This window comes from Gekko japonicus, unplaced genomic scaffold, assembly GCF_001447785.1.
Source record: "Gekko japonicus isolate JY-2015 unplaced genomic scaffold, Gekko_japonicus_V1.1 scaffold2566, whole genome shotgun sequence".
NCBI lineage: Eukaryota > Metazoa > Chordata > Lepidosauria > Squamata > Gekkonidae > Gekko > Gekko japonicus.
In genome coordinates, this window is record NW_015174350.1 from 155,666 (window position 1) to 156,000 (window position 335).

At 39.4% G+C, this 335-nt stretch overlaps 1 pseudogene; it reads right to left on the reverse strand.

The window, feature by feature from the left end:
• The window catches only part of LOC107121396, a 213,791-nt pseudogene that overhangs the window by 120,035 nt on the left and 93,421 nt on the right, over window positions 1–335 (reverse strand).

Below are 335 nucleotides of genomic sequence, written 5' to 3' on the forward strand. Positions count from 1 at the left end.
ACTGAAAACCAGAAGTTATTAAACTATTAGTATTATTTGACTATGCTCACATGCAAGGTGGGGATGACAGCCGTGTGATGAACCACATTTGTTGTTCTGTCATCTTTGATGCAAGCAGTGTGCTTTTAAGTGTCCTTTGAAAATTCTAGTCTATAAGGCTGGCTTTAATACTGAGCAGAAGAAGGGGATGTGCAGAACCCCCAGTTCCCTTCTGGATTTGTTGTGGCAAACTGATCTACCCCCAAAAAAATCTGAAATAGAGTGAGAATTGACAATACCATCATACAACAGACATCCACCACTTTCCCCTATTATATGCTTGTAAAATAAAGCGT